The sequence below is a fragment of the Neofelis nebulosa genome, chromosome 2, assembly GCF_028018385.1.
Source record: "Neofelis nebulosa isolate mNeoNeb1 chromosome 2, mNeoNeb1.pri, whole genome shotgun sequence".
Taxonomy (NCBI): Eukaryota; Metazoa; Chordata; class Mammalia; order Carnivora; family Felidae; genus Neofelis; species Neofelis nebulosa.
Genome location: NC_080783.1, coordinates 181274533 through 181291149, shown reverse-complemented (window position 1 = coordinate 181291149; position 16617 = coordinate 181274533). Strand labels below are relative to the sequence as shown.

The following is a 16617-nucleotide window of genomic DNA, read 5'->3' as shown; positions in this document are numbered from 1 at the left end:
GGATAGACCCCTTAATTATGATATAATGCCTTTTTTCATCTCTTGTTATAGTCCTTATTTTAAAGTGTAGATTGTCTGATGTAAGTATGCCTACTTCAGCTTTCTTTTGACAACCATTAGCATGATAGATGGTTCTCCATCCCCTTACTTCCAATCTGAAGGTGTCTTTAGGTCTAAAATTGGTCTCTTGTAAACAGCATCTATAGATGGGTCTTGTTTTCTTATCCATTCTGTTAACCTATGTCTTTAGATTGGAGCATTTAGTCCATTGATGTTTACAGTGAATACTGAAAGATATGACTTTATTGCCATTATGTTGCCTGTAGAGTTGGAGTTTCTGGTGGTATTCTCTGGTCTTTCTAGTCCCTGTTCCTTTTGGTCTCTTTTTTTTTCTTGTCTTCTCTCCACTCAGACAGGGCCCTTAAAATGTCTTAGTGGTCACGAACTCCTTTAATTTTTGTTTTTCTGGGAAACTCTCTCTTTCTCCTTCTCTTTTGAATGACAGCCTTGCTGGATAAAGAATCCTTGACTGCGTATTTTTCTTATTCAGCACATTGAATATATCCTGCCACTCCTTTCTGGCCTGCCAAGTTTCCGTGGATAGGTCTGCTGCAAACCTGATGTGTCTTCCCTTGTAGGTTAGGGACTTTTTTCCCTTGCTGCTTTCATGATTTTCTCCTTGCCTGAGTATTTTGTGAATTTGACTATGATATGTCTTGTTAATGGTCAGTTTTTGTTGAATCGAATGGGAGTCCTCTGTACTTCCTGGATTTTGATGTCTGTGTCTTTCCCCAGGTCAGGCAAGTTTTCTGCTATGATTTGCTCACATAAACCTTCTACCCCTCGTTCTCTCTCTTCCTCTTCTGGGAACCCTATGATTGTAATGTTGTTCCTTTTTAATGAGTCACTGATTTCTCTAATTCTTAAATCGTGCTCTTTTACCTTAGTGTCCTTTTACCTAAGTTTGTCTTCTATATCGCTGATTTGCTGCTCTGCCTCATCCATTCTTGCCACCATGCCATCGATTCGAGATTGCAGCTGAGTTATAGCATTTTTTATTTCATCCTGACTCGCTTTACTTCTTTTATCTCCGCAGAAGTGATTCTAATCTATTTTCAACCCTAGCTAGTATTCTTATTATCGTGATTCTAAATTCTGCTTCAGACATCTTGCTTGTATCTGTGTTGATTAAGTCCCTGGCTGTCATTTGTTCCTGTTCTTTTTTGGGGGTGAATTCCTTCATTTTGCCATTTTGAAGGAAGAAAAGGAATTAATAAGGTAAAAAACATTAAAATTTAAAAATTGAAAACAACACACAGACACAAATCAAATAAACGATGCTATATCCTAGTTGTGTTTTGGTCTGGTTGTTGAAAGGAGCTTGATAGATTAGAGAAAAAAAGGAAAGATAAGAAAAAAAAAGAGAGAAAAGAGGGGAAAAAAGGAAAATGTTTGAAAATTTGAAAAAATGAATACAATGAAATAGAATAAAATGAAATGATGGAGGTAAAATAGAATTTTGAAAATTTACAGAAAATTTAAAAATACAGTGGAAAAAACTAAAGAAAAATATTTTTAATAAAAATCAAAAATAATAACAAAATTTTCTCTTTCTGTATTCAAGAATAAGAAAAGAAAAGAAAAAGAAAAAAGAAAAAGAATTGGACCAGCAAACAGCTGAAGTACGATTGAAATTACATTGGTTCCCCTTCAAACTGTGAAGCACTTTATAGTCCATAAACTAAGCATGCAGAGACTTCCTGAAGATCGAGGTGGGCCCAGTTGGGCGGGGCTTAGTGTAATGGCTCTATTCCCCCCTACATGGCGCTGCTTGGCTTACTGGGGTAGATTGTTGTGGCACTTGTAGGGGTGTGTGCGCATGTGTGGGAGGGGTGAAAATAGCGTCACCCAGCTACCCTGTCTATAGTATGAGAACTCTGTTCTCCCTGATCAGCAATTGCACACCCATCCTTTGTCTCCAGCTTTTGTCCACTCCTCGCTTTTACACTGTCAGTGACCAAGCCATCAGGTTGTGAGGCAGCACCTCCCTCCTGGGTTTTATCTCAGATGTGGCTGTGTTTCAACTCCTCACTTCTGAGGGACTGCAGCTTTCACCCATTCTAACCCTCTGAGGGAGAGTCTCACCAAGCAATGTACAGGTGCCTGCCTGCTCCCAGGAACATTTGTGAGACTGTGCTGTTGCCATCCCCAGAGACTGCGGCTGGGTGCCAGCCTGCTCCAGGAAAAGTTCACCTGATTGTGTAGCAACAGCGTTTCAGGGATTATGGAAGTCACAACACATATCTGGCACCAGGCTTCTCACTTAATGTCCTTGTTCCATCACCAGTGAATGTGGTTGTTCTCCAGGGTCTGCTGGAACCTTTGTCTGTGGGTGGCCACACAGCCTCTACCAAATGTCCTCCCAGCAAGGGAACTGCCTCTCCCCATGTGGCCTGAGGACCCCTTGGACCTTGCTAACTATTCCTAGGAATTCGCCCTTCCCACCAGAGGACTGCCAGGTATCGAGCTGTAGAGTTTCAGACTCTGTGCTCTCCCTATTTATAGAGTCTTCAGAGTCTGAAACTCCACAGCTTGATATCTGGAATGGAATTTAAATCCTCTCCTTTCTCCTTTCTCTTTTTTTGTTCAGTCCCTTGCATACTCTTTCTTTTCTCATCAGCTGCTTTCAGGTGTCACGGGTGGGGGGAAGCTTTCCCTTACTCTCCCCACCTCCATCTCCATCCTCTCTCTGCAAGCAAAAACAGCTCCCCGCCTTTTGCAATTTCTGTCTTTCCCAGTTCACCTCTCCGCACCATGTACCTGTTGAGTTCTGTGGTTCAGGTTGTGCAGATTGTTGTGTTAATCCTCAAATCAGGTTTTTTTTTTTTGTTTGTTTGTTTGTTTTTTGTATGCAGGATGGTTTAGTGTTGATCTGGTTGTATTTCAGGGACAAGAGATGCAAAAAAACCTCCATGCTGTTCTGCCATCTTGGCCCCTCCTAATTTTAGCATTTTAAAGGGTAATTTTTAGTACATCCAATTTTTGGCTTAGAACTTCCTTTAAATACAATTATTCCCTCTCCCCAACCACCATTAAGATACAATTCAATTGTATCTTTACTTCTTCTTTCCTAAGAGTTTTCATTTAATGTGTTAATATGTTTTTGGTAAAATATTTATTTCCTAAGGCATTATTTTTTAAAGAGAAATTGCAGTATTCATTTATTAAAGCAAAAGCAGTATTATGTAAAGTGCTTGTCGGTTGGAACTGGAAATGTATTTATTTTTTAGATGCTCATTGGGTTGACTTGGCATGACTCTGGTGGGATGTAGATGAAGTCTTCATTCAGGTAAATATAAATAATAATGAACAAATGAATGTTTGTTAAAATAATACTCAATTAATACACATCAAATAATACACACCAAAGTGCTTCCAGATGAAAGAATATGAGACATGATTGCAATACCTAAGAGACATAGAAATAATATTTATAGGGGCGCCTGGGTGGCGCAGTCGGTTAAGTGTCCGACTTCAGCCAGGTCACGATCTCGCGGTCCATGAGTTCGAGCCCCACGTCAGGCTCTGGGCTGATGGCTCGGAGCCTGGAGCCTGTTTCCGATTCTGTGTCTCCCTCTCTCTCTGCCCCTCCCCCGTTCATGCTCTGTCTCTCTCTGTCCCAAAAATAAATAAAAAAGCATTGAAAAAAAATTAAAAAAAAAAAAAAAAGAAATAATATTTATAATGATTGTGCACAGGCAAATATACTTCTCAAAAGAAAGCACTATTTTGTTGAGGTTGCTATCAAGGGGAAAAAGTACAACACTTTCTATATTCCTCAGGATTATCCTTCTACAAACACAGCATATAAAAATTTGGAGGGAATAGGAAGACAAGGAAAATACTTGTTGAGTTAGGATTTGGGAATTATTTTCATTTTAATAAAATTTTAGAGTTTAATTAGATGTAAACATTATTAAAGTCTATTTTTAAGACAGGTCAAAAATTGTTCTTTATTTTGCCATATTAAAGAGAGGAAGACTCTAAAACTTTTAAGAATGTTGAAAATAACAGAAAAAAATCTTAAAAGTATTCTTTAAAAAGCACTTCAAACTGTTCTTTTAACCAAGGAAACTGTCGATCTTCCTCAGCAGTGGGAAGGAAACAAAGGATGTAGATGAAAGCACTGTGATTTGTCCAAAAAGGATTTAGCTATTTGAAAATTCCATATGTTTTTTTAACCTTTTGATTTATTTAGTCTTATGCTTTTTGGCATAATTGAAACTTCCATAGCTGGTCTTCATGAGAGGTGTGTGTCTACATTAATAAAAGAAAGGCACGTTTGTTAGAGAACTGCAGCATTAATTTTATATTTTGAATACTTTTAAAGAAGGATAATAATCCTTTTTTCTTTATTCAACAACTTTTGAGAGAAATTTTGCAATTTTTTATTTTTCAGAAGGTTAAAACAGTGTCTTCGATGGGAAGTTTGAATTATGTAACAAACAATGTCAGGTTTTCAGAATCTTCTGCATAAACCTGCTGCTGTGACCCTGAGAAGAAAGGGACACTCAAACACAGAGAAGAATCAGCTCCTGTTGAATTTCCAGAAAGTCAGTCACTGTCCTCCATCACAAAGACTGAAGGAGGTGCTCCTTTCATTTTGTAATTCTCCTTTGCCTCAGGTAAGAACTTCCAGGACTATCCCTGCTGTGCATTTGGGAAGGAGAGGAGGGCAGGAGTTCTGCAGGGGTTGGGAAATGAAGAAGACTTGGATTGTACCGTTCTAGTTTCTCCTGTTCTACTGCTGCAGGGGGGACTTACCTGGAAAGGGAGATGAAAAATTCCCCTGCTCAAATGAGAAGAAATGCAGATATAGTAAATGTATTTCTACGTGACTGCCAAGACCTTTGCCCTTTCTTTGAAGTCACCATCCCCCCAGCTTCAACTCTTGCTGTAGGGATTAGGTGTCCATGACTGTACTAGGTGACCCCACTCTCAGCACCCTTTTGACTATAGCAGAATGGATCAGAGTTCACACCTAGTCCAAGTTGAGTCAAAATCTTTTTTTTTTTCTTAGAAATTTCTAATTGGTATCCAAAGTTGATAGAATTCAACTGGGGAAACCAGAGGCTGTCTGAATCAACTCCAAAACTGGGGGGTTGCTGGGCTTTTTCAGGATGTTTGTATGAAGGTGAGGGCAGGCCAGAGCCATTTATGGCCAGGCATTCTGAGTTTGAATTCCACCTCTGCCATTTATTCTGTGTGTAACATTGGGCACATTAATCTTCCCCAAGGTTGTTTCCAAGTAAGAAAGATTCAGTTAAGAGTGCTTACCTTGCAGCACTGATGGGAAGATTAAATGAGGTAAATGATGTGAAATCAATATGGTTGGTTGGTTGGTTGTGGGCAATTTTTTTGTAATGAAATTGAATAAAATAGAAAATATCAGGCTATGATATGACACATGGGTGGGACACATAGTAAGGATTAGTATTATTTTATGAAAGTTTGTTTCAGATATGTATGTATCTAAATGTGTATGTAAACTGGGTCATGATGGAAAATGCATTTCTTACATGTTAGTGGTGGTAATTTTTTTCTTATATTTAAAACTAGTATTGCTCAACATATAGTCCAGAGATACCTATATTACAATCATCTGATCCTGTTAAAAAAAAAACAGATTCTTTAATTCCACTGCCCAGAATCAGAATTTCTGAAGGCAGAGTCCAAGAATCTACATTTCAGCTTCTTTCCCAGATATGTCTTACACACACTGAAATTTGAGAACCAGAGCTTTACGCCTTCAGAAAGTGTTAAAATCCTAGCTATTATTTATATAATTAAGCTCATTCCTTTGTCCAAACTCTATTTATGGAACACAACTGTACTAGGAACTCTGTGAGGGGCATAGAGGAGAAAGCACTTTATTTTGAGTTATGTAGCATATGTCAACATAGGTGTCTGGTATTTTGGTTGGTCTAACATATATTGTTGCGTTTGACTTCTTGTTTACAAAAGACAACTAACTCTGAGGCAGGAACTCCCAACCATTACATTTTTAAGAGTTTACAATTTTCCCAAGGTATCAATCCCCCTCAGCACTCAGAAGGGTGAATTATGAGAAGTTTCCTATATTTCCCTAATGTGTCATTTTGGGAAACACTACCAAAGGCACAATATTGTTTTAAAAAATTGTAACTGATAGTCAAATGTGGATTAGAATTCATGTACACTAAAGCCCACTACCTAAAATGTGGTCCACAGACCAGAAGCACTGGCATCATCTGGAAGTTTGTTAGAAATGCAGAATCACAGGCCCAGCCCAGAACTACATTAATGTTGAGAAGCTCTGTTAAAGGAAACATGTGATCAGTTAGCTAGCTTTTATTTAAAAAAAAAATTTTTTTTAACGTTTATTTATTTTTGAGACAGAGAGAGACAGAGTATGAACGGGGGAGGGTCACAGAGAGAAGGAGACACAGAATCCGAAACAGGCTCCAGGCTCTGAGCTGTCAGCACAGAGCCCGACGCGGGGCTCGAACCCATGAACTGTGAGATCATGACCTGAGCCGAAGTCGGACGCTTAACCGACTGAGCCACCCAGGCGCCCCTAGCTAGCTTTTATTAACAACTTCATGCAAAGGTAACAATATCCTGAAAAATAATTATTTAAAGTATACCCACTACCACATCAGCACAAACATTGGTGTTTCATAGGTATTGTTTACTAAGTATAAAATCATACAATAATTGTAGACATTTTTGGAAATTCATAAAATGGGAGAATTTACTGATAAAAAATGTTTTCATAATTCCATTCCCTTTTCTTCAATAAAACATAAAAATATACATATTTTACAAAATTGGAATTATACCGTACAAGTAGATTTATATTTTACTCTTCATTTGATTTATCATGAGTATTTTCAGTAGTACTTTTTAAAAAAATTTAAGGGGTGAAGGGGAGTGGGGAGTATAGGCTTCTAGTTATAGAATGAATAAGCCACAGGGATGAAAGGTACAGTGTCCAGAATATAGTCAATGGTATTGTAATGCATTGTATGGTGACAGAAGGTAGCTACATTTGTGGATAACATAGCATAACAAATAGAGTTGTCAAACCACTAAGTTGTTCACCTGAAATGAATGTAACATTGTGTATCAACTATATTTCAATTTAAAAATTCATTTAAATTAAAACCATTAGGGTAGGTGGCTCAGTCAGGTCACCATTGGACTTTCAATTTGGGCTCAGGTCATAATCCCAGGGTTGTGGGATCAAGACCTGTGACAGGCTCCGTGCTGAGTGTGGAGCCTGCTTAAGATTCTCTCTCTCTCTCTCTCTCTCTCTGCCCCTTTCCCCCACTCTCACACACACACACTCTCTCTCTCTAAAATAAAAATAAAAAATAAAAAAGCAATTAAAACACAAACAGGTAGTACTTAGTTAAAATTCCTTTAGTATAGATAAGATAAAATATGAATGTAGGCAAGACATAAATGTGACATCCAATTCTAAAATATCAAGTTTAAAAGGGCCTTAGATATTATTTTGTTTAAACTTTTTAGTTAATAGTTGGAGAAATTTAAACCCGTGAAGCAAAAGTGATCATTTTCCTAGGCAAACAAATTTATTGATTGAATTATTATTATGTGTCAGGATCTGTGGGAGGGTGACATGGAACTTTTTTTGCTAACACTGGAACAGTGCCAGGCCAAGCTGGATGGTTGGTCACCTGATTACTAGGCATTAGAGACAGAACAATTTACGGGATCTGGCCTCTGCTATCAACTTGGAGAGACACCTTTGTGAACATATCACTACAATATTGTGTGATAAATACCAGAAGAGCACCCAGACAGTGAAAGACAAGACTTCTGGGATCCTGAAGCCTCTGGTACAAGAAAGGAGTTAGTCAGATGAGAGTAGTAGGAAGGGGGTAGTTTGGAAAGCATTCTAGTCTGAAGGATCACTGTAATAAAAGACATGATAGTGAAAAATAATACTAAGAATTTACTGACAATTCACTGTGCCAGGCACTACGCTATTGATTATCTGCTTTAATACAACCCCAATAAGATTGGATTTGTTGCATAAGTGATGAAGATACCACTGGAGGGTTCTAAGCAGGAGAGTGATAGAACTGTGTACTTTAAAGATCACGGCTCATTCTGGCAGTATGTAAAGTGTGTTCAAAAATTTATATATCCACTATGCGTATGCTATTTTGAAATACCCTTAACTTAATATCATCCCCCAAACTCAGTTTCATAAGAGGGATTGCAGATTCTTAGTATCATTTAAAACCAAATTTGTCCAATACCTTAACTCTTCTATTCTACTTCTTCTATTTCTTTCTATTTCTTCTATTGGCTTTCTACCAATGTACAAAGTCCAGTAAGGAAATTTTATTACGTTTTGTAACGTGGGCTCCCTCTGTTGACTGAGCAGCAATAAAACAGCAACCATTTGAAATCAAGCAGAAACAAATGCTTTTGATCTTTACAGTAATTCTTTTTTGTTTCTAGGATAATCAGAGGTGTTTGCCCCTAAGTTACAGTGATTTATAAAGTATTTAAGTGCATATATGACCCAGTTTTTGAGTCATTTAAGTTTTAACCAAAGAAAATATTTTTATAATTGCAGTCACCATTTTCATTGATATATTCCATTTCTTCATCAAACAGCCATTTACATTCATTAAGCTGGACAGCTGTTTGAATTTCATAATAGAATTATCCAGGCTTTCATTTCCTATCATACCCACAGTCATACAAATGAACTTTATTATTATCACTTATCAGTAATAATCACTCATTAGGAATGTCATTTCTGTATGATTACCAGATCACCTAAATCCATGTCAGGTTGGCTCCCATCCACTCCAATTGAATGCCTGGCAGAAGCTACAGAGAGAGCTGCACCATGTGGGCTTGCCCTTTTAGGACTATAGACAGAGTCATTCTCTCATTCACCAAATACCTACTGGCACTTGCTCTGAACCAGGTCTGTGCTTGGGAGGCAAACTAGTAACATAGACCTTGCTTCCAAGAACGCTTTGGTCTAGTGAGAGGGATATTTGACATCTGAAGCAATACCTCTAACTTGAAGCAGACCATAAGTGTAATTACAGTAGTACATACAACACGCCATAAAGCAAAAGGATATATTAAATACAATTGAGAGAATTCAGGCAGACATTGTGGAGAGGATACTGTTTGGCCTGAAAAGAACCTAAGCTCTGTGATGGCAAGAATTTTTCCTGTTTTATTCACTGCTATACCCTAAGTTCCTGTGTGACTGGCACATAATAAATAGCTATTGAATAAACCAGTAGATTACAAAGCAAATAAGAATTTTACTGAAAGAAAAAGACAGGGAAAAAAACCTTCTTTTTTGAAAAGACTTATCCTCAAAACCATGGAAATTATTACCTTTTGTTTGTTTAACCTGCCTAAACCCTTCTCCTGGATCTCCATTATCTTTAGGATAAAATATTGTCCCCTGTCTGCTTCTCTTGAGTTTTATCTATGTATCCCACCCCAAGCCTTTAGAGCAGACAGATGTCTGGTGTGGAACCAGACATTCTGTATGTCACCTATCAGTCCAAGAAAGTAAAGATAAAGAATATTATGTTATGGTGTGAATTGCTCATATACCAGCTAATATAAACTATAATATAGGTTACTAATGAACATACTGATCCTCTGTGTATGTGTTTCAAATTGGGACCATCCAGTTTCAAGTAACAGAAAATCGAATTTAAATGGGCTTAACTAATGAAAGGTTTTATTGGCAAATATAACTGAAAATAAGTAATTGGGCAGACTTCAGTGCAGTTCAACCAGGGCTTCTCCTCAATTGCTCTTCAGTAGTCTCATTTCTGACCTCCTATATATGTAGCTTGTAATCCTTGGACTAGCTTCCCCTATGGACACAAATTAGCAGCTAGAAAGACTATATGCTTTTTTGTTTGTTTGTTTACATGCAGTGGGAGAGAGCATCATTTCTTAAAACCAGTGAATAAGAGTCCCAAACTTGACTAAACTATCCCTGAAATATCTTCTGTAGTCAGAGGACTGCCAAATTTGATTGATTTGCACTTCATTTACCAGAACAAATCATCATGTCAAGGGGCATAAGATGATTCTACTTGGTTTCTGTCAGTCAGAGGCCACCTCTAGAGCTGGGTTTAGAGTCAATTACACAGAGAAGGAGTAGCTCCAAAAGGAAAATATGGGAATGGTTAGAAAGGCAGAGGGAAAGTAAATGCTGGATAGGCAACTAATGAACCTCTGACATATGTAACTTTTTTGATTGACAAACATACATCAAGAGTTAGTATTTCTTGCTAGCTGTAAAGCTACAAAGTTTTGAATTTCTTTTACCATTGTCCCATCACATATTCAGCTCTCTCTCCCCAGGACCCCCCTTTTGCCTAACGAATGCTTATTGACTTTTAAGGAATACTCTTACCAGGTTGTCTGGGTGGCTCAGTCAGTTAAGCATCTGACTTCGGCTCAGGTCATGGATCTCATGGTTTGTGGGTTTGAGCCCCGTGTTGGGCTCTGTGCTGACAGTTCAGAGCCTGAGCCTGCTTTGGAGTCTGTGTTGTGTCTCCCTCTTTCTCTGTCCCTCCCTAACTCGGTCTCTCTCTCTTTCTCTCTCAAAAATAAATAAACATTAAAAAAAATTTTAATTAAAAAAAAAAAAAAAGGAATACTCTTACCTGGAAAGGTTTCCCTGACTCTCAGTCTAGTTAAGCACCTACACAAGGATCTCACAGCCCCCTGGTTTTCCTCCAGGGCAGCATGTGACATACTGAAATGTGTTAATCTGTTTCCATGGTGGCTTTCCCATAGGCAAGGGGCTCCTCAAGGATAGTGTTATCAGACGCTTTCATTAAGAGTAACAGAAACCTAAGACAAATGGACTTAAACAATAGATAATGTATCATTTCTCAAAATAGGAATATTGTTCTATGAGTAAGGCAATCTCCAGGATTGGTTGATACAGCGGTTCAACAGTGTCATCAAGAGCCCACGCTCTTTCCATCTCTCTGCCATCATCAGTGTTAGCTTTATCCTCAGGCTGCTAACAGGGTGGCTACAAAAGTTTCAGGCATCACATAATCCAGAGGAAGAAGAGGAAGTATCCCATTCTTTGGAATAAGAAAACCTTTTCCCGAAGCTCCCCTGCAGACTTTCGTTCATCTTTTTGGCCATCTCTAAATTGGTCAGTGGCAAGGGGAATAATATTACCACACAGAGTTTTAGGATAATCATCCAAGGGAGGGTGGAAATTGCTAATTGTTTATGTTGGTTACTACAATAAGGTTTTGTTACTCTTCATCCCCTGGATTCTGACACTCTGCAGCTCTGTGCATCTCTATGGTTATGTGCATCTGTCTTTTTGACTCCATTTCCCACCCCACCCTGAAGCTCACTACCACAGTCATACTCTATACCCTATCCTTACCCTGCACCCCCCCCCCCATATTTCCATCCCACTGTCTTTAGTACTCCAACAATCCTTCAGTCCCACAGGGATTTATATTCCACTGATGATGCTACCACCTTTTTACTGTCCCTTGTCCCCTTCATGTCCTCACTTGACTTCCTACCCAACTTAAATATCATGGTCAATCATTATAATCACTCCATTGTTTATTTTCAACTCCATTGCCTCCCTTCGTTTCATGATACTCTTTGGTAAGAATGCAAACCTGCTCACATCCAACTCTGAGCTTATTCTGTGCACCAAGACCCCTGCATATGACTGGAGAAAAACAAACAGCAATGTTAATTAGTCTTATTCTACTCTTATTGGGTCTTTACCACTGGATAGAAAAGCTGCTCAGCAATCACAATACATTTCAGTAGCCCAGCTGGTGAATTCTAGTCCAACCAGTCCATTCTCCTAGATGATCTCCATCAGATCTCCCATCTCTTAAAACTTCCAGCACCTCCTTTCATGTGCTTGCCTTTGGCTGCTTACTCTGCTTCTTATTTTGCTGAGAATTCTTTTCTTTTTTTTTTTTTAATTTTTTTTTCAACGTTTATTTATTTATTTTTGGGACAGAGAGAGACAGAGCATGAACAGGGGAGGGACAGAGAGAGACAGAGCATGAACAGGGGAGGGACAGAGAGAGAGGGAGACACAGAATCGGAAACAGGCTCCGAGCCATCAGCCCAGAGCCTGACGCGGGGCTCGAACTCACGGACCGCAAGATCGTGACCTGGCTGAAGTCGGACGCTTAACCGACTGCGCCACCCAGGCGCCCCTGAGAATTCTTTTCTCAGCAACTAGAAGAGAACTTCCTTAGGTACCTACCGACACATCTAGCCACGTAGCTGCATCCATGCCCATACCCTTTGCTTTCTCTGTTAATGTAGATTCACAGCCCATGAAACTAGCAGACCAATCCCTCTTCTTGGACAGTAGATCCCATCTCTTTTCACTAACTCAAAGATATTGCCCTAGCAATTCTCCCACTCTCTATGCTGCATCACCATATTCTTCTTTTCTACTAAATCAGTGGTTCTCAGTTATAGGTGATTTTGCCCGCTCCCCTCCTTCTACCTTCTAGGGAACATTTAGCATGTCTAGAGACCCTTATGGCTACCACAACTGGGGAGGTGGGTGGGGGCATTACTATTCATTTAGTCGATAGAACACCAGGGATGTTTCTAAACATCTTACAATGCAAAGGATGGCCCTCCACAACAAAACATTATTCTGCCAAAAATATCAGTAGTGCCAAAGTTGAGAAACACTGAACTAGAACATTTCTTATAAGCACACACACAAATGCTAGTATTTCTCCTATCTTAAAAATTACCCTCTCCTGATTTCATATTCCCTTCCAACTTCAACTCTTATTTCCTGCTACTTTTTACTGTAAATGTCTCCAGAAACATTTCCTTCATTTGATTCCTAGAATGAAACTACATTCTTCTGGTTTTCTTTATAATTTTAATAATTCCTTCTAGTCTCCTTTTCTAATTTCTCATGTCCTGACCTCTAAATGTTGGAGTGCCCAGACCTCAGTCCTTGGATTTTTTCTTCTGTATACTCACTTCCTTCGTTGCCTCATATGGCTTCAAATAACATCTACATGTTGATGAATCCCAAATTTTTATCTCTAGCCTGGACCCCTCCCCTGAACTCCAGGTCCATATATCCAATTGCTTATTCACCTTCTCCACCTGAATATTTAATATGTATATAAAGCTTGGCATGTCTGAACTGAGCTCCAGATCTTTCCCTTAAAACCTGCTTCTTACTCAGTCTTATTCATCAAAGTAAACTACAATTCTATTTTTCAATTTCCTTAGTGTAAAACCTTGGTGTCATCCTTGACTCCACTCTTTCACAGTTCAATTTGATCCATCAAACTTACCAAGTATACCTTTAAAATATAGTATATCCAGAATCAGACCACTTACTACCTCTATTGCTATCTTCCTGATCCTAGCCACCATCACTCTCCCCTGGATTATTGTAATAGCCTCCTAGCTTATCTCCACTTTGATCCTCCTTCAGTGTATTATCAACACTGCAACCAGAATGAAAATATGAAATAATAAAGTAGATCATATCACTTCTTGATTCAAAAACTGTCCAATGGCTACTCATCTTTCTCAGAATAAAAGTGAAAATTTTTATAATTTTTACTCTGCCCCAGTTACATTGGCCTCTTTGCTGTACCTAGATCATATCAAGCAACACTCCAGCCTCACAGCCTTTGCACTTGCTCTTCTATGTACCTAGAATGTTCTCCTTTTTGTGAAAATGCAAGGTATTTGTTCAAAATCATCTTCCTAGATGTGCCTTTCCTGACCTGTCCATCTCATTGATACTTCCTGTCCCTCTTCCCTGCTTTATATTTCTTCCTGGGCTCTTACCACTATCTAAAATATTATATATTTTACATATTTATTTGTTTGTCTCTCCCTAACAGAATGTAAGTTCCATGAAGGCACGTCTCTTTTGTTTACTCTTGTATCCACAGTGCCTAGAACAATGCGTCACACATAGTAGGTTCTCCATACTTATTTGTGTTTCCACAAATATGAATGAGCCAACCACAATGGCCAAGGATAGTCTGTGTCTGACTATCTGAATCCTTGGGTGCCCAACAGAGGCACAGAATAAGAACTAGTAAAATAAATGAATCTTCATTGTTGTCTTGAATAGTTGTGACTGTCAAGTGTCTCAGGGCTTTCTTGATTCAGATGGATAAAAGTTTCTTCTCTTTCCTCATCCCTCAAATATTTCTGTGGGGAGACAATGATCTCCCTGGGCACTCTTCCTAAGTTACTTAGTGTCTAGGGTCTCTCTATTCCCTTTCTCCTTTTCCTGGAACTTTTACCCTGAAACCCTGTACCCCAGCCAAGCCCTGGGTATATATGACACCATCACTCCTGTGGGCTCCATTTCTGGAACACCTGTTCTTTCCACCTAATTTTAGGTGCCTGACACCCTTATCAGACTGGTTTCTCTTTCATGGAAAGGATGATATTCGACTTTTCTGTGTGCTTCTACTTGGTATAGGGCCCAGAATATCATAGACACTTTACAAATGGTACTTGGACTAAACTTCTGCCTATTTATTTTCTGTCATTTTGTAGTCCTTATTCTCTCCACACTTCTATGTAGCTACCATAATATCTTAGTAAATTTATTAGTAGCATGTCCCTATGGTGTTGTGATTAAGAGCATTAGGCTTTGGAATTCAAAAGACTGAGTCCTGGCTCCGTATCTTACAGGTTATGTAAATTTGGGCAAGATACTTAATCTCTCTAGCCTCTCTTTCACTATGGATAAAATGGAAATAATAAGACTACAGAAGTTATGGTGAAGATGAAATTCAATAGTGTATACTAAGCCCTATCACTCTAGCTCATAATAGCTCAATGAATGATAACAATAATATTCTCTAGTCAAGAACAACAACAACAATAATACCACAATGAATTTCTTGAGAATCAGGGACTGTGATTCTAGCATCTAGAGAATATGAGCCTTGTGAGGGAGGAAAATGATGAGATGTGGGGCTGGTGAAGCAGCTGCAGCCTCATTAGGAAAGGTTAAGGAGGTTAACCTTTATTCTTTAGATTTAATGAGGAATAGTAAACACCTAATACAAAGAGCAAGCTAATGATGATATTTGTGAGTACCAAAAGGGGAAGACCAAGAGAACTGTGTGGGACTGTGTTAACAACTCATTGAACTTTATGGTGACTGACATCAGTAATACATTCAGGCCATAGTTACATGATGTCAGCTTTTCAGATGAAAACAGAAAACTTCAGTCAAACATCTGGTTGTTTAGTCTACCCAACATCAAAGACCTGGCTGTTCTGAAACTTTCAGAGGTTTGGCCCAATGGTTTAGTTTTCATCTTCATCTAAGAGGTCTGGTAGACACAATCACTATGATTTTTGTCAGCTTTAGGTTTGAGGTTTAGGTTTTTTTTCAATTATGAAAACATTCTTATGACAGCATAAAAGGAATTTTTTAAAAATAAAAACAAAACTTCCATAATTCTACTTTTCTTTTTTTTTTTTTCTTCAACCTTTTTTTTTTTTTTTTTAATTTATTTTTGGGACAGAGAGAGACAGAGCATGAACGGGGGAGGGGCAGAGAGAGAGGGAGACACAGAATTGGAAACAGGCTCCAGGCTCCGAGCCATCAGCCCAGAGCCTGACGCGGGGCTCGAACTCACGGACCGCGAGATCGTGACCTGGCTGAAGTCGGACGCTTAACCGACTGCGCCACCCAGGCGCCCCATAATTCTACTTTTCTAAAACAACTGGTTTTATTCTTGCATATTCCCTTTATAACATAAAGTTTATATTGCTCACCCACAGTGGACATATGTTTGTGTCCTTTTCTTCACACTTAGTGTTATATGGTAATTTTTAAATTTTAGCATAAGTCATATTTGAAAATAATTACTATATAATATTATCAAGTGGATGTGTTAGGCATGTACTAAACTTTAGCATCCTGAGACTGTTGGAAATTTTTATTGCCTCTAACTTTTCATTAAAATGAATAACTTCTTTGTTGCTTGATTTTTTTCCCCCTGTAAATAATTGCATAGGATAGCCGGTTAAAGGTTAAAGTGTTTTTATGACTCATTGTAGGTTTCGATATTCTAAAAAAACTATATTAATTCATACTGATAACAACAATGCATGAGCTCCTTATTTCACCACAATCTTATCAACATTGATGTTATAATTTCAGTGTTTTTATTTTAGTCAATTGAACCAGTTCTAGCATAATAACATATATAATATGTTATATATTATATATAACATGTTTTATATATAATATAATATAATATAATATAATATAATATAATATATATTATAATCTACATATGTGCTTATCTTTCCTCCTCTCCAAAAACATCAGTAAAATGAGAACAAATGATTGTTTAATGCTGTCAACTCAGGAGGAAAGAGAATGCAGGAGAAGTTGTCAGTAGACACATTTTTAGAAGACGAAAAAGTGAATAGGGTTGAGGAAGCTGAAGTGTATGCTGAGGGAAGATTCCAGTGGGAAGCTATGGAAACAAATAAGGATAAGAATAATAT

The 16617-nt window shown here is 38.3% G+C and overlaps 1 long non-coding RNA gene across 1 annotated transcript; it reads left to right on the top strand.

The window, feature by feature from the left end:
- The first annotated feature begins 1627 nt into the window (after positions 1-1627).
- Positions 1628-4576, top strand: LOC131493491 (uncharacterized). The gene is made up of 3 exons (XR_009252708.1): positions 1628-1772; positions 3291-3349; positions 4460-4576. It is a non-coding gene; the product is annotated as an uncharacterized LOC131493491 (long non-coding RNA).
- The last annotated feature ends 12041 nt before the right edge of the window (positions 4577-16617 follow it).